General features: G+C 48.7%; 1 long non-coding RNA gene across 4 annotated transcripts; it reads right to left on the minus strand.

Moving 5' to 3' along the window:
* Window positions 1-4,907: 4,907 nt before the first annotated feature.
* Window positions 4,908-16,657, minus strand: LOC142032550 (uncharacterized). 4 transcript variants are annotated; one of them, XR_012650886.1, is made up of 5 exons: window positions 14,019-16,657; window positions 13,072-13,229; window positions 11,069-11,286; window positions 9,624-10,904; window positions 4,908-9,504 (listed from the first exon to the last, which is right to left on the minus strand). It is a non-coding gene; the product is annotated as an uncharacterized LOC142032550 (long non-coding RNA). The 4 variants fall into 4 exon arrangements; XR_012650885.1 differs by having other exon boundaries at window positions 13,072-13,244; XR_012650884.1 differs by having other exon boundaries at window positions 9,624-9,915; window positions 10,664-10,904; window positions 13,072-16,657.
* Window positions 16,658-21,375: the final 4,718 nt, after the last annotated feature.

Genomic DNA, 21,375 nt, shown 5'->3' on the forward strand with positions numbered 1-21,375 from the left:
TCACAGAAACCCAGAACTCCTGCTGCTAAGCAATAAGCAAAATACATAAATGTCAGGAAACCTTTTTTACCAGCTTTTAAAAACAATTAAAAGTAATTTTACATAGTCAAGGAAAGTTTACAGAGTATTTCTCGTAATGGGATGAAACGCACCAGCAGAAAGTACCGTGGAGAATGTAGACACCTAATTATATCACCACATTTTCAGGAAATAAAACTTCCTGGAGGCAATACGTCTTGTAGAAGCAGTGTCATTTACAAATGGGTTTTTCGTGTGCTGGACCTTGCACTCTAGGACTCATGGCACAAGGGAATACTAAAAAAATCTCCAAGCTTGAAACAAATCTGCCTCTGTGGGATCCTGACCCGCTGGCTGTAGGCAGTAAGCCATCCTTTCACTCCTCAAGGTTACAAGAAAACATCCCATGGCAACGGGTTGTCTTGTTCTGTCCTAATGCAAAGCCTTCTGTTTCTTCCGCGACAGAGCTGATATTGTTGCCTGGTCAAGAATAGTAGCCAGTACAGTCCTAAATCTTTCCGTAGAGTATTAATCCCACTGCCAGCTTGCAAACCGGGATATCCGATGCACCAACTTGCTGGGTTACTACCAAATTTATCCACGTATTTTTATCCAGTAGCCTTCACTTCCAGAGAAGCTTCAAATACTTAGTGTCTTACTATTAGTTGGAGAGAGTCTACGTGCAACGGTTGAGCGCAGCGTTATTGGGAGGAGGCAGAAGTGCCTGGATTCGAGCTGCGAGGGAACTGCTGTCACGCTCGTGGGGTTGTGAATGGGAAAAGGAGACCGTGGCCGGATCGGTCCCCTGCCAGGTCCTGGTGATGCTGAGCTGGACGTTGCGGGCGCTGCCGGTGCTTGCCCTCTTCAGCCTGCCCCCCCCGCCAAGCCCGATTCCTCTGGGCGTGAAAACAAGAGCCAGTCACGTAGGTCTGATGCTTTAGAGAGGGCTTCGTGTGAGCATCAAACATCGTTTGTGTTTTGGCCAGCTCTTTTTGAGTGCAGAACCGTCATTATTGATGGGGAAAGTGCGTATATCCGTGTGTGATGGAAGGGGAGGTACAGGGCACTGTCCAAAGCCAAGGTGGGACAGGGCAAGCGGAGCCATGGCAGCGTTTCTGGCACACAAAGCAGCAGCAGAGTCCTTCTGGGATGCCTCAAACTCCTGGATGTGCTTTCTGGATGCTCCTTTGAGGCTGCTGTCCCAGCCAGCCAGCCTGTGTTCACCGGGCAGAGCTCCCCAGCCTCAGGCCAGGCCTTTGCTCTGCCCATGTCCCTGCAGAAGGTGCCAATGAAGAAGGTGGATGGAAATGAGAGAAGCAGAAGATGGAGCTGCTTCTCACGGGCCTTACCCAAGCAGCGTGCATCCGCAGCGATGCTTGGCTGCCATAGCAGGAGCGAGCAATTTTTAGAGAACCACAGTACAGGTTTGTTGCAAAAGTTTTGCATCCCAGGAGGTAAAACCCGATGGACATGGCCAATGTAGTCCAGAGGGGGAAAGTTTGATCAGGGAACGTCCTGCAGGACAGGAGCTCTGCTGGGGACGGTGCTCGGCGCAAGCTGTGCCCAGAGCCGTGCCTTGGCTGCATCTCAGAAGGAACTTGCTGGTTCGCTCTGAGAGAGGAGCAGAAACTAACAGGAAAGACTCAAAAAGTACCCACACGTAGCCTGGACTCTCAGGAGATTGGGACCCGCGGCAGCTCGGGGAGATCTTGGGCAGCACTGGAAGGACCCAGCTCGTAGACTCCATGGGCTGCCTCGGGAAAGCCAAACCGAACGAAAACTCAAGTGCTGATGAGCGGCAGAGCCCGCGGTGGGTACAGCAAGAGCCAGGCATGTCATTTCAAGCACGTCACGACTGCGAATCGATGGCTGTCGGACAAGAAATGGCTCAGATCCAGCCCGCGGGGAGCTGGGGCAGGAGAGCCTGGGCTTTCCCCAGACACACTCCCTGTCCCAGTTCACTCGCTGGAGCGGCAATCAAATTTAAAGCGGTCGGTCTATGCCTTATTATGGGTCATTGCTTTTCCACTGGAAGTTGCCGAAAATTTCTGCCTTCTCCGCAGATAATAGTACAGAAAGAATCAAATCCGGGTCTGGTGACATGGAGCTCCTTCTGACAGGAGATTAAATTCTTGCTTGCCATATGTGTCATAGCCATAAGTGCTTGCCATATGTATCAAACTTTTATTCCTAATAGGATATTACAAAATAAAGCAGTGATGTGCCTCATGTATTAAAAATGATAAATAGATCTTTTAACTGAGTTGGTGTGTATGATCTGGGATCCCAGCCTGTGGCTTGCATATGGAGTTTTTCCACGAAGGAAGAAATTAGACTTCAGAAAAAAAGCATCGTAGTATCTTAGCAGCATTAAAAGTGTATGAAAATAGAAACTGGAGCCAGACCCAATGCCATATATCATTAAAATGTATTAATCAGAAAAAGAAAAAAAAAAAAAAGACTCTCTTTTCATTTAAAGAAACAGTTGTGCTGTGAGATATTCTTTGCTTTAAATTCTTGATTTGGCTCCTGCTGTTTTGTAACTAGTTTCCTTTAAAGCCTGCAGTATGCTGCAGAAGCACTGTACATTTTTAATACGAAAGAAAGAGCAGAAGAATGAAACTGGGGAAATTTCCTTTCTAAGACAAAACCCACATGTCTTTATTTTTAGTTATCTAAAACAGGGACTTATTTACATAATGAAAATTGATTTTGTCTTTAATTGTTATAGGGGATTAAGTGTAGTGTACTGAAAAAAGAATAAACTCTACATACAACTGTAATGGTGTGAAACAATGTAACCAGACATGCTTAGCACTTATGTGGGGTTTTTTTCATCCTCAAAGCATAGTACAAAATTAATTTTGATAGGATAATAAAAAGGGTACTGCAAAAGATTAATGTCGAGGCGATTTTAACACCGGAAATATAATTTGTGTGATGGAAAATATGAGCATCTGGCATTGCACTGTGAACTGTTCCCAGATAATGAAAAAAATTCTTCCAAGCAAGCGTGGCCAGTTCCCGCAGATTATTTTTGCTTGTCTCTCCAGAGATACCCTCTGTCTTCTGAAACAACCGCGCAACAAACGTTCCCTCCTTGCAGTTTTCCATCTGGAGCCTTGAATGAGTGGTGAATTAAGGTCAGTGCCAGGATGTGACTATATTTCTTCCCAGTAAGCCAAAGGACCATCTCCGAGCAGCCTACCCGAGTAACACCGTCTGTTCTACCCAAGTGGATCCCATCGCATTATAACCGTGCGGCAAAACCAAGCACAACTCCATCAGCGCTTCACTGGCAAAAGCAGGTCCGTGTTACCTTGAGGTTAACTGGGTAACGCCAATCACACCAGCCTGTTACGATTTGCTTTACGCCAGCTTAAATGGACAGTCTTTCACAGTGTGCTTCCCACGGAAAAGTCCACAAGAGAACATTTAGAACTTTTAAAAAAATTCTGCTTTTAAAAGGTATTAAGATAAAAATAATCTACAGTGCGTATTATACCTTATCCCCATACCTTTTGTGAGATAGAAAGCCCTTTTTGTGTGCTCCACGGCTCTTGTCCTCCGCTGAAGTAGGCTTCAGCGATTCCTTTGATACAAAGGCAGTTTCACATCTCTGCAGAACGCTTTAAAGAGCTTCTCGATGTTAAGTTGCTGTGTCCAAAGTGACTCACGGCTGCTGGGCTCCGTGGCAGGGAGGGTTTGCTCTGGAGCAACAAACTTCTCGGGGCTTGGCACAACAAGGGTTTTGGAGAATTAAAGCAGAATTGGGGGCAGGTGGGAGCTAAGGCAGGGAGGCAAGGCTGAGCTGGAGAAGAGCTTAGAGGGACCATCGTGCTGCGGTGGGACGAGCCCCGAACATTTTTCCCCCCCGGCCACGTGCAGGGCTGTGCCTGCGGCTGTGGGGACATCGCTCCAGGCAAACATAGGAGAACTCAAAGTGGAGCAGAAAGGACCGGCAGGATAGCAAAATTATGTCATTATGTCAGGCTCGCGTGTTACGAGGGTGTGGATTGAGTGCCCTGGGCACATTGCCTTCGTTCTTTGCCTTTTCCCTGTGGGTTTGGACGCGACCGCCCTCCGCGTGGTCCATAAATTGTAGTTTTTGGCACCGTTGGCCCATCACACCATGGAACTGCTGCGTGTTCGCCTTGCTCGTTGTACTGCAGGCCACGGCAAGGGACGTTTCGAAACGCGGCGCTGAGCTGCGTGCAGGGCAGCTCTGAAATACGGCACGTGGGGAGAAACGAGAGCGGTTTGTTGTCATCCCTGCGCAACGGTTTGTCTGCTTGTGAAATGTCAGCACATCCCCATTGCCACAGGTCATGAATAAACAGATAGTCTCCTTAGGTTGTTTTTTTTTTTATTTATCCTCTATTCGCTGTCACACACTAAACAAAATTAGGAACAAAATGGATGTGCTAATGCAGAAGCCGTCTCAGTCATGAAGCCTGTCTAATTGCACCAGAAAAATGTCACTGTCTCCGGTCTGAGCCTCTTCAAAAATCAGACCGAACTATTATCTTTTTGTGTGAGTCATAACCTAATGTACCAGAGAATAAAAGAGCAGTCCTGAATCACACTGCGGGTGCCAGCGTGCACCCATACTCTCCTGTTACCTGCGCTTGTTCATTTAATAGGGTGTGGAGTGATGCTGGCTGCTCTGAAAGCTGTGTAGATTTTTATATCTTCTAAAAATCAATTGGTTTCTAAATGTCAGGAAGACACAAGTGATGACACAGAGCTGTTTTAGCCTATAAAACCTGTTTTTGCTGGTTCCTCAAACCCACAAAGTTACAGGGAATGGTTTGGTTTTGGGAGCCTCCTATTTCCAAAAAGACATTTAATGTTTTTCAAGTTGATAGAATATCCTGTTTTGACACTACTGAATGTTAAATTTTTATTTTCAATTTATATTTTATTCCGTTTGGAAAAAATACAGAATTCAATTAGTGACTGACTGAATTATGGTAAAAAACAAAAGAAGCTGGAGTTCAAACCGAAAGTCAAACCATACAGGATTTCACTTCAGCAAATCCAGAAAGTTTAACTTTTCATTTTCTTATCTGTGGAAATCTTAAACCCTCCCAGGGCAGGAACACGATACCTTGTGCGACTCGGTGCTAAAAGCCCAGGCTCGTGCCCTCATGCCGATGCTCGGGCGTACGCCGGCTACCGCTGGAAATGCTTCAAAGCTTCTGAATTCATTGATGTAAGAGTTAAAGAACAGTTCGGTATAAATAAGAAGTTGATTGCTGTGCACGCGAAGCAAGCCAGCTGCAGTCAGCAGTGTGTAAAAGGTCTTTAATGATGCAAACAACTTTTGGACAAAGTACAAAAGAAGATAATTGAGCAGCTAGGCCAGAAGGCACGGCGGGCGTACGTTTGTAGGAGGTCCCTTCAGGTCTGGGGTGGAAGGAGCTTGCTCTAGGCACAGACACAAACGTGCCGCCACCGTGAGGTCCAGCGCTTTTTCATACCCGTTATAAAACCAAAACCAAACCAAAAATGGGACTAAATGGGGTATTAGTGCTGCGCTTTGTAATTCTTCTTGCTCAGGCTGGAATTCAGCCAGGGTGCCATGCTAACATCCCTGGCGACTTTGAATGTGGACGTGGTGAAAAGCCCTGGTGATGTGGAGGAGTCGTGGGTTTCAAAGGGAACTTTGAGGTTAGTGACCAGCTTGGAAAGGGCTGGTCTTAATTATCATTTAAGGTGAACCCTGGCGTCCTGACGCAGCCACAGGTAGGTCTCCTCGAGCGAGACCTCAGCACGAAGCCCTGCTTTGCAGCGTTACTGCTCACGGGGCCACATCTGCAGGGGGTGAGGGGGCCTGACAAGAAATGATGTCTCCTTTATAACCGGACAGTATTTTGCCAACGCAGCCCAACGATTTTAAGAGTCTGAAGAGGAGACCCAGCCAAGGGCTTGGGGCGACGTTGCTCGGCAGGAATGCCTGTGGAAGCCGCTTTATTCCAGGTTTCTTTCTCGAGCCGCAGGTGGGGGTACCCTGTGCTGAGCTGACGGGACGTGCTCGTCCCTGCGGGGGTGGGAATCTGCTTCAGATTCAAACCATACAGGATTTATGTCACGCTCCACCAGGTCAGCAGTCGGTACCTTGAAGGCATTTCTCTAAGGGCTTCATCCCTGCTCACTTCAGCCAAGCATCCCTGAGTAGTCGTTAGCAGAGTGCTAGTGAAATTAATCCTCCGCACGTCTCAGGAGGGGGAGAACTCATCACTTACCAGGCCCTTCACTGCCTCTGTGTAAGCGCAAGGATCTGAAGAAGTGCTTTTTGCTATAATAGAGCAGAAGAGTAATCTGGAAATACCTGTGTTCTTCTGTTTACTTCGGTGGGTCACTGCAGTATTTGACCTTGTCGCTGGCAGTTTGGTGACTTCAGGCTGCTCAGTTAGCAGTCATTTCTAAAGTTGATGCAATTGGCATTAGTTAATTATTATCTAATTATTACCTTTAGCAATGGATTTCATGTGTAAAGTAGTATTTCTTGGAGCTGGATTTTTAAAAACTGGGTGTCTGTCCTCTACCTGCCACATTTGTTGCCTGTACAATCGTGCAACATGCACTGCAACTACAGAGTCTCGGTTCTGCATTTTTGCGTACAGAAATGGCTAAATTTGTCCTTCTTCATAAGCTGACCCAGGTCACCTGCTCTCTGGGTCTTTTGGGGGGACAAAGAGCAAATAGAGCCATGAAACTATGTTGGCCCCTTCTCCCACTTTTAGCAGTCCTGGCATTCTTTTCTGTGGTTGATCTAGGAAATAATAAAGAAGTCCTTTATAGAAAAAATGTGGCTGAGTAGTGAAAAAATCTCACGTACCCAGAGCGAGATAAGAGGATCTGCGAGGTGAAGGACTCCAGGTTATCTGTGGCTGAGTAGTGAAACTGGGAAGCTTGTGTCTTTTGCTGGTGTTGCCTTTTTTTTTCCTTTTTCACACAGGCTGCTGGGGCTGGCATCCATCTGCTGCCGACTCCAGGGTGGGTTTGTAATGCCAGAGTCACTCCGTTCCGTGGGGTTGTTTGATGAGGGATAATGGGAAATAATTGAATTTATAAGGTATGTGAGGCCGGTGGGTATTTCTGGCTTCTTCAGGCTCTGCAGTCCTCGCTCAGCCCTGCACCGCCTGCCACGACGCAGCCCCACAGCTTTTTCCCTGACTGCGGTCAAGGAGTCACAGCTTTGCAGAAAAATACCGGTGGTGTTTCTTGCCAAAAGATCACAGATAATTGCTAACTTTTTTTTAAAGCAGGCTGCAGAAGAATTATTCTCATTAATTTTTAGGAGGTGGCAGGAGAGTGTGATGGGGCTTTTGTAGCCGTGGCTTCTCGCCTCCCTGTGCTACAGGTGACTGTAGCAGAGAGCTGTAACGTCTCTCATCCCATCGTGCAGAGGCTCATGAACAAACGCTGATCATTTCTCCAAGGCACAGACTATCAGTTCTGCTCTCAGGACTTTTTCAGACTCACTCGGACCCTGCTCAGCCCTGTAACCGCACTCTGCTTTGGATCAGGCTGCCGGTGGGCACATTTGTGAGTGAGTACTCCGTTTCTGTAACGCAGAAAAGAGCATGATGTCATGCCAGAAGAAATAAGTTGAAGCCAAGTTTCTGGTGTTTTTCATATAAAACTGTTGTTCATTCAGGGCTACATATCCAGCTGCTACGTGAGTGGCCACTGTTTTTCACAGCCTCCTGACCCACACCTTTGTTTTACAAAGATAAGATTTTCAAATGAAGCCCACGTGGCTGCAGTTTAATCAGGATGGGCAGCTGGAAGTAGGTTATGGGTGGTGACATCTTCACTTAATTTACCTACAACCAGAAAACATGTCCCACGAGTGCCACCAGACTTCTAAGTGTGATGAAGACCACTGCCTCAGTTTCCATTTACAGCAGTTCAGGCTACGGATTTTCTTTCTGCTAAATTTAGGTGGGTATCAAGTGTTTGAACTCTTCTACAACAGCCATACAATGCTGGTCGCTTTAGTTCGCTCATTTAGAGGTTGTCTGGGTTTGTCTGCATGAGGCACAGACTGAAGATGGTTTGCCCAAGGGGTCTTTGGGGCCACCTCTCCGAGCACCAGGCACCCCAGTGCCTTCTTTTATCGACGGTGGGATGTATCTGCTGATCAGAAGAACTCAGACACTATGGTGACAGGCACAGAATAAAAACTGAGGGTGGTAAACATCGGCAAAAGGGTGGAATAATTCGGGGTGGTCCACGATGGGAGTAATGGGATGACATTTAGCAAAGGAAAGTTTCAGTGCAGTACAGAGGAAAATGTCCTCACGTGGAGTTGTGTTAGCCATGGAAGATCTCTGGGGGGAGCGGCAGAGCCCCTGTGCTTGAGTCATTCAAAGTGGACAGGAAAAAAGCCATGGAAAATGTACTGTCAGGAGCAGCCCTGCACTGGCAGGAGCTGATGAACCGTATGACCTAAATGGTATTTTCCATCTCCCAATTTATGTGACATGGAAAGTGATTTATTCTGGCCTACCACCGCTTTACTACAATGAATAATGCCCAGCTGGCAAGCACCCCCTTTGAACTCTGGCTAAAGAGTCCTTGAAGAACCGTGGTGGTCACAGAGGCACTGAGAGGAGCGTTAAGATCCACTGCAAGTGCCGCAGGTTTTCCTTGGCTGACGGGGATGGCCATGCTCTCTGTCCTGCCCCAAAGTCCTTGTCAATGTACAGGTCCCTGAGAAATCAAACAACCGAAAGCATTAGTAACACGTGGGTTGCCCTCTCTTGACTTATGAGATCACTTTTTTCCACGTCCAGGTCACCTGAAAAGCACTTAATTGGCAGAAAATGTAGATGAAACATACCCCCAGTGCTGTATTTTGTAAATTCCTGCTCTTCTGCTAAAATTGCACGTGATGCTGAGGGTGGGCATTCGGGTAACGCTACGCAGAGCGGTGGAGTCTGTCTCCGGCAGAGGAAGCTCCTCAGGACCCGAACCTGACCCCGCTTGCTGAACACCAGTTTTCATGAATCAATGGCTTTTATGGAAATCCATTTCAGCATCCATTTATCCAGCTGTTTCCTGTGTATGGGAAGCATTGTGCTAGCTGCAATATTTGTTTTAAGTTACCAGGACTGAGGGGTCATTTTAATCATCGTGAAGTTCTGAACAAAGAACCACATGGGCGTTTTGGGAAAAGTACCCAAAAAAGGATCATCAGCAACAGCTGAAAAGTGTCCAGAAAGAGGTCAGATGTGGAGAATGATTTATGGGTGCTGTGCGTGTAACCAAGTAGCAATATTGCCTCAGTGGTTTCATAGATCAGCAGTTGCCAACTTCATTGTATTTGCCAATGTCTTTTTCGTTTTTGTTTTTGTAGATTCCTTCTAAAAATAACAACAGCATCTCCTTTGAGGGTAATGGAAGCAGTTACTGGAGCTAGAATGAGGCGGCAATTCATCTACACAGGGAGCATTTTGATTTTTAGTTTCTGTGCTATAAAAAAAAAGGATAAAAAGTTGCTTCTGAAGACCAGGGTTTTCTACAAATTAGTATTCACAGCAATTCATAGAAATACTTTCCTCTGGCTATCTTTGGGCAAGGGTGTTACAAACCTGCTGTGCATCCATCTTACAAGGAAACACTCCTTAGCCCGAAGGATTTCGTGTAAGGGGATGAGCCGTACGTATATTGCCTGACTCCCAGGGCGCTCGGCTGTGCATTAGCTGCAGTAATGGAGACGTGGGAATCCACGGATGGGTAAGGTCATGCAGAAGGTCTGCAGAACATCTTCTCACCACGCTCACAGCACAATTCACGTTTTACCTGATAAGCATTAAATCTACAGAAACGACTGAAAAGCCAGCACTGTAAATAACAGGGGAGAGCAAAAGCCTTGGCAGGCTCCTGAAACAGAAGAGGTTGCATTAAGGAGATGCCCAGGAGAAATCAGGCCACAGCACAGATCCCAAAAGGCAAAAGTTTCCAGAGGTCCCCCTTAGCCTGATCCAGGGAGAATGATTCCTGGACCTTAAACCTGATGAAGACCGTAACCCTGGGAGGGTGAGCAGGACGCACTGATCGTGGGCTGGCACTGCTCACCCAAAGCCCTGTCTGTAGCTGTGCACAACCTCCGTGTCTGGTTTGGGGACTTTGTTTAAAGTAACGCATCTAGAGGTGAAAACTCATTTCTGGCCTTGTGGTAATCAGCAAAAGCATAATTAAGCAGGGTGTAAACCAATCCGGTTAGCAATGATCACATCTCCTTTTCCACACCCTCTCCCTTCCTCCCTGTAGACAGTTTGGACATACAGAAGACTTCAGTCACATTGCTAACACCAGCATCATACCTTCCTTGTTGCACCTTAAATCTTCCAAACTCCATCTTAGGCCAATTTGTGTCACAAGTAGTAGGATGCAGATCACCTACTAACCCACATAAAAAAAGGAGTCTGACATCAAGTCGCTTTGCAAATCGGGCTCCCTAGGATTTGTCATGGCATTAAATAATTCTCATTTTCCCCGAATTCTCCTGCAGCAGAAAGTATGTTCAAACATGCCCTCAGGTGTACACACATGTCCTTGTTCAGTGGCCTGAATACTCTTTTATGCCACATATTTTTTTATTTTCCTGGTAAAACTGAGGCTGACTCACCCGCTCGGTGTCCCTCTGCGTGTGCTCTTGTGCTGTTTTTCTCCGGTCACTCCCAGGGGCTCAGCCCGGGAATGACAGAGGGTTTCCCAGCTGAGGAGCTCTGCTGTTGAAAGGACATCCTTCTATTTATTCATCTGCCATCGCTTCGGCTAGGCAGCCTCCAGGACATCATGCAAAGGGAGCTCATTTGCTGTAATTTTCATCAGTTGTCTATGAGTTTTTCAGTCCCAGGGCTGGATGACTGTGAGTTTAAAAAGATGAGTCAGGGCTAGGAAAACAGCATCCCCCGGTTAAAATGAGGGGGTTTGTTCTCCTCTTTCCACCTGACTTTATCTTTGTGTCTAACAAATCTCTACACGTGGAAGGCGAGCCTAAAGAGCAATCGAATATCTTGGCATTACTTACCAGCTTCCCGGTGCAATGTGGTGAGGAACGTATGGGAAAAATGGGATGAAGCTGGAGAAGATGCCACGAAGCTGTCGTGGTAGCCCTTGCAGTCACGTGGATCCCACGGATTGCTGGCTGGCGTAGTGCTGGTGCTTTTCCATCCCGCTGCATTATCCCGGTGAACTCACAAACCTTTGAGCTCAGGAGGTGCTCGGAGTCTGCAACTTGGTTTCAGCCTTACAAGATGAAAACATTCAATATAAAGGCTGAAAGGCCACATTACCTCCCCAGAAATGTAGGTGAGGATGAGGCAAGAAGTAACCTGAAAGCATTTGATCTGAGGAAAACAGTGGATTTTTTCAAGTAGCAACCTTACCAAGAAGGGCATCCCAACCCCTTCTGCCCATCTCTGCTTGCAGCAGAGCCAGGGTGGGGGTTCAGGTGAGAAATTATTCCCTTAACATCAGAGTAGTTAGGAGTAACCCTCCCTTTGTTTGCAACACATGAACCAAAACTCTTTGGGTCTCGCTCCCAAAGCCAGGGTCCCAGATTCTTGTTTAGATACCTGTAACCGGCTTTCAGAAATATATGCTACAGCTGCTCGGTTTTTCTGAAAATCAGGCTGCTTTATTTTGGTACCTAAATGTGGATTAGGGAGCCCTGACTGCAGCCAGCCGAGCCCAAAGGTCTGCCCAGGTTGTCGCAGCTCCCACTTTCTCTTCAGATACCAAAGTGCTGCAGGCACGTCTCCAAATATGACTAACTGTACTTAGTTCTCCAGCCCCTGCTTTGAGAGATAATTGTTCTCATTTTTTAAGGCTACAGCTGATCTCAAGACACATCCCGTGAGTAATCCCGCCTGCACGGTGCTGGGCATCACCGCCACGGTCTGCAGGCGTGTGTCCCCGGGAAGGTGGGATGCTGGGGAACATCGCCCGGCTGAAAGGTAGTCGTCATGCTCGTAGAGTCACCCGGGGAGGAGGACATCCATGCAGGACCTGAACTCCCACCCTTACCAGCCAGCAGGACTTAAATGCAAAGGAATGCGTCGCTTTCAGCCAAAAAGCGTTTGAAAAGGGTGGACGGGGATCACGTTTCCCGACAGGGCTCGCCGGCCTAAGGAATGCCGCAAAACGCAGTTGCAAGGTCAATGCCTGCCGGCATCTGCGGCCAGCGCTGGTACTTGGCCGTCGAGGATGGGTACGGGGCGGAGGAGAAGGGTGTTGGGTCCTGCCTTTGTGTTTTCGGCTCTGGTATCCGTGTCGTTGGCTTTGCTGTTGCTAAGGGAACCCACGAGTAGTTATAAAACAAAAAACAGCCCTGAGCCATACTGTGTCAATTAATGTAACCAGACATATTTCCTCAAATAAGAACCATATGTTAGAGATAACATCTTTGTTTGTTGCTTGCGGTTTCCTTGATGGCAAACTACTGTGCTATAATCCTTTAGTGTCCGACTCGTTTTAAAGTCATTGTGGATGAAAATACAAAATACTGGGAGTGCTCGCCTGGGGCCGGGCTCGCCCAGGGCTCAGAGCTCCCGGCGAGGCGCCCGCGGGGATGCAGAGGGAGGCAGAAGGATGCTCCTTGCCTGGAGAGCATCTAGTTTATTCTCTTGAAAGGGACACCTGTGATAGCTCTAGTCCTCTCCCCTCCAGTTTGTTCTCCTTTACTATCTATCAGCCTTATGTGTATTGTCAGGCCAGGTGTCTTCTCAGCATGGGGGGTTAATTTTTGAAACATCGCCAACTGGTGTAAGATGCTTATGGGGTTGGGGTTTTTTTTAGAGGTATTGTGGCATAGAAAAGCCTACAGGCTTTGAACAAAACTTCAGCTCCTCAGCCTCTATACCACTTTAAAGTGGGACTTTTAAAACTGGCTGCAAAATGCATTTGGGTACCTAACTCCTGCTTAAATCAATACAGACCTGAGGATCCTAAGTCACATAGGCATTTTAAAAAGCTGCGCCGCTTCACTGAATGGATGTATTCGAATCTGTGCAAGCCCTTAAGTTGATTTACCTGGTTTAAGATCATTTTGCTATTGATTTCTTCTCTTGATTCCTTATCAGCACAGGGCACGTGCCCCTCAGCTGCCCAGGACCTGCACTACCTCAGCTGGAGCAGCTCGCTGGTTTGGCAAACGGGGGCAGCCTCGGCTCCGCTCACGTGGACTTCTGCTGCAGCAGAGAAACCTTTTAATGATGGGATTTGTAAGACCACAAAAATGCACAGGAGACAGGAGAACTTAATTATTCTTTACAGGATTGTTTTTCCCTTGGATATCACTGCTCTCAGAAGGGAACAGCGGTGTCAGTCTAATAATTCTGCCTTGGTCAATCCCTTATGATATTTACACAGCGGCTGTGCTATAGTTGGTGGGTAAATATAATTTCTTTGATCGATGCTCGCTTGCGGCACTTTGGAGCCGTTTCATGCTGCGTTTGAGGAAGGATGCGCGGGTCGGCATGCCCGCCACGCCGCCGTCCCCATACCCTCACCTCCCTCTGTGCAAGTGCACTTGGGTTATTTGGCTCCCTCCAAGGCAGAGCACTTAGCCAGCTAAGTGAACGATTTTGACATCGGGGAAAAAGGCTCAAATTGCAGCTGTATAGAGTTTTTCCCTACCAAATTTAAAAAAAAGGGAGGCTTAAAGCCAGGCGTAGCTGAAGTGCCATGGTCTACAGAGCTGGCAGAGCCCTGGCAGGCTGCTCACGGTTAAAATGGGTATGAATTTTGCCTTCCAACTAGCTGACAAGTTCAGACCATATGCCTTGCTCACCAATTATCCACGCTTTTGCAGATGTATTTTGCTTTCACAAGTACTCAGCAAAGAGCACACGTATGATTTTTTTTTTTAACACCAAGGTGAAGGGACTCGCTCCTTGTGCTCTACCGTCACTCTCCATGCTCCATTACCACCACTCACATCTTTGTCATCCCCCCCCGCCCCAGACCCTCAGTCTCACCTGGGTGCCCGGCAGGCAAAATTTTTGGCTGGGGTGAGCAGGACTTGTGTGCACAAACCCTCGAGCTGTGGGAAGGCTGGAGCTCCCGGCTGTCCCACCGGCACCGGCGTGGGCAGCCACCCCACGGCACGGGCGAGCTGAGCGGAGCGATGGGACGTGTCTTGGCTTAAACAGTCAATGTTTTCCTCTGATATTTGGTACTAATACGTTAATCAGATCTTACACACAGCCTCTCATTGTATCGCTCTCTCTGTTTGTACAGTAATTAATTCTGACTGCAGCGACTCCATCAGCCTCAGGGATCGCTGCGTATGTGCCTGCGCTTGTGATGTGATTTTGGAGGATGCCTGAGCGAAGCAGCGACGTTTGCCATGTGATTTCAAATTGAAACTTGATGACAAATTGATTATTGTGGAACAGAAGGAGCGTGGCGAGCACAGCCACACACTGCCCCCCCTTGTGCAACCCCATCCACGGGCGAGGGGCTCTGAGCAGCCATGTGGTGGCTGGAGAAGTGGGAGCCAGGCGCTTAGCCTTGGTCCTCTTCTCGCCAGAAGCAGAAAAAAATAAAGGTGCAATTTGGTAAAGCCAATCTGAAATCCCTTCCCTTGGGGGGTGCCTGCTCTGATCACCACATGCCTGTAATTCCCATCAGACTTCACCTGCTGCATCCGAGGTGAACCGGGCTCCGCGACGTGCAGCAAATGAAATCCAGATACTTTCTGAAGACATACAGGTTGCCATCGCGTAGCAGCAAACACATATTAGCGTCTGGTCTCATCTAGCACTCGGAGGGCAGCGCGGCTCGCGGCTGCATCCAGCCTGCTCCACCGTGAGCCGTGCTCACCAGGAGGAAGGTCGCATGGCGCTGGCTGGCTGTCGGCATTCGGGGAGGGGGAGCACACATTGCCCACCCCTCACTTCCCCCTTTACCCGCTGGCTGAGGCTGTCACCGTTTCCAGCGCAAAATTTCATCGAATTCCCACCCTCCGAGCAGCGCAAGGTCAGAGCTCGGGTTTGCGGGGTCTTTGCGGAGCCTCCCGGGGAGCACGGCAGGGGCGGCCATGGGGAGCAGCATGCACCCGGCTGCGCTTTTCGCTACATGGTTTGTTAAGTGAAGCGCTGGAGGCGATTAAAAGCGTTCCTGAGAAATCCCTGCTTTCTCTGGGCAGCATTGAGCAGGGCAGTGTGCAGGCAGCGCGCTTGTCCTCCCAGCCCTAAATTTCTTGTTACCCTGCCAAGGTCCCCATGCATCCCCAGGAAAGCAGCTTTCAAAACACCCCTGTGCTTCCGCACCCCTTCCCACGCTGTTTGCTCTGCATGCGAGGAAATGATTTGGCTCAGGGTAAACTCTCATTTTCATCGTCAGATGAAATTCTTCCCTTAAATCCCAGGGATGGCACAGTCCTGTTGGGGGTTTATCGGATGGTATTAGCATCCCGATGCCACCGTGACATGACCAGTGAAGCTCCTCTGGGCCCCTTGGGAAGCCTGTGGCCCTGCTGTGACCGGCTGCTTTGAGACACCATTTGGGAGTGGATATTTATTTTATTTGGGAAACAGATTAGTTATCTGTTAGTGTTTCTGAAACTCTCCTTCTGTACTCAGTAACACACACGCGCCCGCACGGCTCTGGGGAACAGGGTGCAAGTGCCAGGCACAGGGAAGCACTAGGTACCGTGTGATCTGAGTTTTCAATTAGCTGAACAGAGCAGTCATTAAGGGGACTTGCAGGGCAGCAAGATGTGTGTACCGCCCCTGTGGAGATAACAAACCTTTTAATGCTCAGGCAAACAACGCTGGGAACGGCAGCTGAGCAGGGCCATGAGATACGGGGACGCCTTAGAGGGCTTTTCTGTCTCTTGTCTCCTGCAAACCTGGAACAGCTTTTAAACCAGCATGGCTTAAAGCAACCTAAACCCACCACCCCCTGCTTCAAACCACTTAAATATATATTTATCTGAGAGATGCGCACCAGCGCAATTAAGTCGACATTCATTAGCTTCATACAGAGGTTTTCTCATGCACAGCAGCCTGAATGAGCTTGGGCTGCGGTGCATAAACCCCACTTTAACTTACTGACTCTCCATGGCTGTGGTTGCAATTGGCCTTTTAGGGGTAATTCCAGCCAGTCCGACCAAGCTGTTGCACAGCTGCGGGCGGATGCTTTTATACTGGTTTTCACCTGGTTGATAGCGGGCTATATCTCTCACGTCTGGTGGTAGATGCCCTCCCTCAAGACTGCCCACCCATCAGCTGCTCCCAGCAGCTTGAAGTTGGGCGCTCGTCTGAGCCTTTGACCCCAACCGATGGGGCTGCTCTGCCCAAATTGCCCGCAAGGCTCAGCCACCCCGGCCCCCCGGGGCAGAGCACCCGTCCCCTCCTCTTCTTCTGGTCCCTTTGGCAGCACCAGCCCAGCTCCAGCAAAGCTTTGTGCGTGCGTGTGTGCAAGTGTGTGCGTGCATGCATCCATGCATGCGTGAGGGTGTGCACGCAGGGGGATACTCACGTCCGCTTTGCAATACTTCCACCTACAGAATAAAATCCAGAACGGCAGCAGGAGCAGCCAGCAGCGGCCCTGGGAGTCGATGGGTGCACAGCATCCCTGGGGGCCCAGCTGGGGGGGGGCTGCTTTTGGGAACTGGGGCAAGGGGTGTGTGTGTGTGTGTGTGTGTGTGTGTGCGCGCCCCGTGTCCTCTCCAGCAAACCTGTGAAGATAGATTCTCTTTTCCTGGGACAAAAATGGTAAATTTTGCAATTATTTTTCCTTCCACTGGAATATAAAGACTTTGTTTTTTTCAGGCCAGCTTTACTAATTTTAACTACTTTTTTTTTTTTTTTCAAAATGCCCCGCTGGGCTGTGGCCAGGCAGGACATGGGACTGGAAAGCTGTTTCCTTTACAGAAGTGTTTTTTCCTAACTGGGGTGTAATTGCCAGTGCTCCGCTGTGACAACACCCGAGTGCTGTGGGGGTGCACATTGGCCCCGCAGTAGAGAGGGGAGCACAGGGCACGGGGCGGCCGTAGCACGTTCGTTTCCTGCCCCAAAGAGCTTGCAAGCAACAAAGCTTGTGCTTTGGAGAGGGCAAAGCAACAAGGAGCAAAGACAGGAGAGCCACGGACTTGGTAGCTCGTGGATGGGGCTGATGTCAAATGATGGATTTCATGAACATTTCCTGGCAGGAGCAGTGACCGGGGAGAAATTTCCCGGAAAAGGGACCCTTATCGCTGTCATTAACAGCCGTGCACATGGCACGCTCTGCTGCACCCGCTGCCACTAACCTGTGGTTTTTGGGGGTGGCTAAAGCCCTGATGAGTACTTGTTGGGCCAATTTCCATTGAGAATAGTCTTAAATTGTTCACTATTATTTTTCTTCCCAAACCATCCAGAGCTTTTAGTCCACGTACATCCTTCCAACAACTGTAACAAAGCTGAAAGGGAAGGACAGTCACAACAGTTTGCATTTACTCACTTGAAATATTTGCATCATTTTGTTGAAAAACTAGTCAAAGCATTTTAACAAAATACTTTTTCCAAGAAAAAGCAATTCTGAAGGTGAGATCAACCCAGCCAAACCCATGCCCTAGGAGAACTCGTCAGGTGGAACATTTCCTACCAGTTCCTGCGGGTGTCTCTGGGGGTCTTAGGTCTTCAGAGTTCAGTGGCAGCAGCTTATTTCCATCATAGTATTTCTAACAGCAGCCTCACCAGCAGGTGATGCAGGAATACTCTGTATTTCCCAGGAAACAGTCCCCACGGCAGCACAATGCAGTGGGGCAGGCGCTGTGGGTGCCACGCTTGGTCCCAGACACTGGCGGGTGTCACCACCATCCCTGAGCTCCTACCTGCAAGGTCCTCTTAACACCCCAATTTATTTATCAACAGACCTCCCATGGTCTCCTTTCACTTGGGGTTGCAGATGAGACTGGGCAGCTCGAGGCTTTCACAGCCACTTACTGTTAGAGCCATTTTTTTTCAGATGCAGCCAAGCCACTGGGCTGTGGCTCAAGGTGATGCGTAGCTCCTGTTCCTGCTTCGCCCTGGCTGCCATCTGCCACTTCGCCAGGATGGCATCCGCTCTGTCGGTGTTAAGCAAACATTTGCCTGTGGCCATCTGGGTTCGATGGTGCAGCCCGAGCAACCTTCCTGCCTGCTGTGATGGCAGCAGCAGCAGAAGCTGTGCTCCGGAGACAGCCATTGCTGAAAATACTGGAAAGGTAGAGAGGAAGGACCAAAATATCTCTTGTTGTGCTTCATCTGCATGCTCCATCACTGGTTTCTTTGGCTTCCTGGTACTTCCATCAGTACTGGTGAGAGAACAAGCACAATAAATCAAGCATAAAGGGACGGGGCAGAGGGAAACGGGTGCTGTACTGCGGTACAGCCCAAGCCCGGAAAGCCATTGCCATCCCACCAACACATGGGGTTTCAGTTAGAAATAGCATTGCAGTGGGGCATTAGAGAGTCTGTTTTTACCACAAAATCATTTCCACTCTGAAGGGCAAATGTTTAAACACGGTGTCACATACCACTGTGCAGAAGAAAGCCCGTACAGATGACAATGAGCTCAGTCAGAAACAAAAGGTCTGCGTAGGGTGCTCAAAACTCCACCTCGCTTCTCAAATAAGTCTGTCTGTTACTTCCACTGCCCGGCGTGGCTGCCTGGGTCTGTAGCGAAGGCAGAGCTGTGGGCTCTGGGCAGGAGCTGCAGTGAGGCACTGCTCCCTTGGACACTTCTACATTCTGATGTCAATGGTGGGTCACCAAAGCCACCACATCCTTCAGAAATAAGTTTCAGCTGACGAAGCGTTCCCACTAGTGACTCAAGCACACGGAAGACACAGAATTTAAAAATAACAAGCGTTAAATACCTCTCAACCACTGAGATTTGTCAGTGTAGCCTCAAGTGACTCCTGAAGGTCGATATGGATGCTTAAAGGTCAAACAGCACTCTCAAATTATTAATTTTTGTGATTTAGAGTTTAATGAACATGTAAGGACACTTCAAAGTCTTGGGAGAGACATATGAGATCTAGTTGTAAAAACAATGCAGCAGCTCCCTTAAAATAAGCTTTAGCTGATGCTTCACGGCATTGTTGATGGTTATTGCGCTGGACCTAGCGCTGGCACGCGACACAGCAGAGCGAGGCCCCGATGCCAACCCGCTCCCGGCACATTGCCCTGTTCCTCAGCCGGTCACATCACCTCCCAGCGCAACCTGCGTCACACATGCGTGACTGCTGCGAGCAAGCTGGCATTTTCACTCTGTCACTGCTTTTGTCCCCTCCTGCAACCCTAAGTTTGGGGGAGCAGCTTTCCTCCTGTCTAATCAAGCCAAAGAGACCAAGGAGCTCACGGCATGCCCATGGGATACGGCAAAGGAGGGAGAGCTCTTGCTCAGGTGTGGCCCAGCCAGAGGCAGGAGAGTCAGACCCGGGGGGCTCCCAGCTGTGCCCTGCAGTCAGGGCAGCTCAGCAGCCCCAGCTGCGTGCGCAGCTGGGTCAGCAGCTGTAACCACACTCACATATTTAAGTATTAAACTGTTACTTACCCAGAAGCTTTCTTTCTGACAAGTCAAGGGACATTGACAGGATTACAGCCATTCGGGACCCTTATGCTGCTTTCAGGCTGCTCCACCTGCTCTCCGTGAACATGCAGCACCGCCTGAGGGGACCCAGCCAGTGAAACAAACAACTCGCTCCCCACTGCGTGCTTCTTGCTGCTCAGAGCCCCAGCACATCTTCTCTGCTTTCCAGCACTGACATGACATCCTTGGGCTTCAAGAAGGAACTGCTGCTTTTGTTTCAGTAACCAAAACCATTAATTTTATGGCCTGTCTTTGGCAAAGACCTTGCATGGTTAAGGCCACCATCCATAAAGCTGGCTGAAGACATCTTTTTTTTCCCATGGAAGAACAAACGCTGAACTTCTTGCTAGCTGACTGCAAGCTCACTGCATAAGCAATCTGCAGCAGATGGTGTCTAGACATTCAGCATCACCAGATGTTCCAGCTTTACATGGAAGTTAACTTCTGCTCTTCAGCTCTGGAGCAAGGGGCACTGGAAGCACAGAAGGGTAATTAGCGCTTACACATAAACACAAATATAAGGGCTGAGCCCTCTTTGTGTTTCACTCCGATACACAAACTCTGACATTCAACAGAGCTTGAGCCAATTGTGCTACTTCAAAATTGAGTTTATACCACTGCCCTAGACTATCTAAATACTTTTATCTAGGGACACAAGCTACCTTAATTTCCATAGCAACAGATAATTCTTCTTGAAAGCAACAAATACATGAAATACAGTTACCACAGTAATTACTGCAGATTAAAAAAAAAACCACAGAGGTAACCAAGAAACAGAGGAAGACATTTATCTTTTCCCACTTTTCAAAAAAATATATTCCTTTTTTGTATTTCTAGAGAACAGATGCAAATCAGGCCTGGCAGGATGCTGGGTACCTGCTTACGAGAACATACCAGTTCCAGTGAAGCTTTTGCTCAACCACAGGCTTTTTTCTTTCCCCTTGAGGTCTGCAGAATGTGTGTCCAAACAGACTGGCACTTGCTCCTACAGCAGCACAGGATTCCAGACCCATTTCAGTCTTGTTTGGCCCCAGGCTTTGCCCTCAGCCATGCTGCAGGTGAACATACCCAGCCAGGTCACCCTCAGCCAGAGCAGTTAAATTGTGAGCTGCATTTTGAGAGAGCAAAGGTCTTTTTATACTGCATTAGCAGTCTTCATACCCAAAGGGACTGCTAGGGACTCCAGCTCAGCAGCTAAAGCTTGCCAAGGACAGCAACCACCTTCAGGCTTCAGGTTTTGTTACTACCTGAGCAGCAACTGAGAGAATCAAACCCAGTTCCTCCTCACCCATTTCACCTCTCCTTCACCCACAACTCCCTGCACAGCTGCCCCAAGCCAGGTTACAGCTTTGGGTTGTACAGTGGCACTGGGTACAATTCCAGCAGCTGGACGCTAAGAAATCACCCCAGCACAGGGGTGAGCTGCCAGCAGCAAGCTGCTCTGCATTTCATGCTGCAGCACACCTGGCCTCTTTAAAGCCAGTTTCCCCAAGCTCAGTCAGTGTGACCCTTCAACCAAGTGCAGCAGCACAGCAGGCAGCTTTGCCCCAGGGAGCTCAGCTGTGTAATCATCAGACTTGCCATAGGATCCTTCCTTCTGTTGCCATCATCCTGCCACCAGTAATGAAAGAAGGGAAATAAAAATCCTGAAACTTCATCCCTCTAGGCGTCCTTATCTGTCCTGCTTTGTACTTCTGGCACAACCAGGCTAAAGGAGGACAGCAGATGACAGCAACTCACTGGCAGCTGCAACAGATGGGCAGGGAAGAA

The sequence above is a fragment of the Buteo buteo genome, chromosome 7 (assembly GCF_964188355.1).
Source record: "Buteo buteo chromosome 7, bButBut1.hap1.1, whole genome shotgun sequence".
In the NCBI taxonomy this organism is placed as follows: Eukaryota; Metazoa; Chordata; class Aves; order Accipitriformes; family Accipitridae; genus Buteo; species Buteo buteo.